At 45.1% G+C, this 357-nt stretch overlaps 1 protein-coding gene across 1 annotated transcript in view; it reads right to left on the bottom strand.

The window, feature by feature from the left end:
- Positions 1-357, bottom strand: part of T265_13644 (hypothetical protein) — a gene marked incomplete at both ends in the record, with an annotated part of 74,773 nt that overhangs the window by 1,405 nt on the left and 73,011 nt on the right. The gene's annotated exons all lie outside the window — the stretch shown is intronic.

Genomic DNA, 357 nt, shown 5'->3' with positions numbered 1-357 from the left:
AACGTTGCCCAGCAATAGATCTACCGATTGTCACCAAACGTTTTCGAAAACAGCTTCATGCCTGTTTGCCGTTTAACCGGTACTACTTGCTCTAAGGGCGCCGTTGAGCCAGAGTGAGGCATCTAAAATCTTATCTCCACTCCGAATGAGATTTCCCGCACTCTGGAATGGGACGTAAAACCGGGTTCAACTTTTCATGTTTCCAGTTCTGGTACATAGTGATTTGGGATTCTGAACAACTGTTATTGGATCGACCGTAAGTCTTAAGGTCGACCAGTGTGCGGACGAATCAGCTCAAACAGAAGGTTTACTTGCAATTTTGACTGACACACAAGTAAAGAATCGGAGCTGAACTGT

This window comes from Opisthorchis viverrini (assembly GCF_000715545.1).
Source record: "Opisthorchis viverrini unplaced genomic scaffold opera_v5_89, whole genome shotgun sequence".
Classification (NCBI taxonomy): Eukaryota; Metazoa; Platyhelminthes; class Trematoda; order Opisthorchiida; family Opisthorchiidae; genus Opisthorchis; species Opisthorchis viverrini.
Note: the sequence above shows the minus strand (reverse complement) of the source record. Positions and strands in the feature narration are given on the sequence as shown.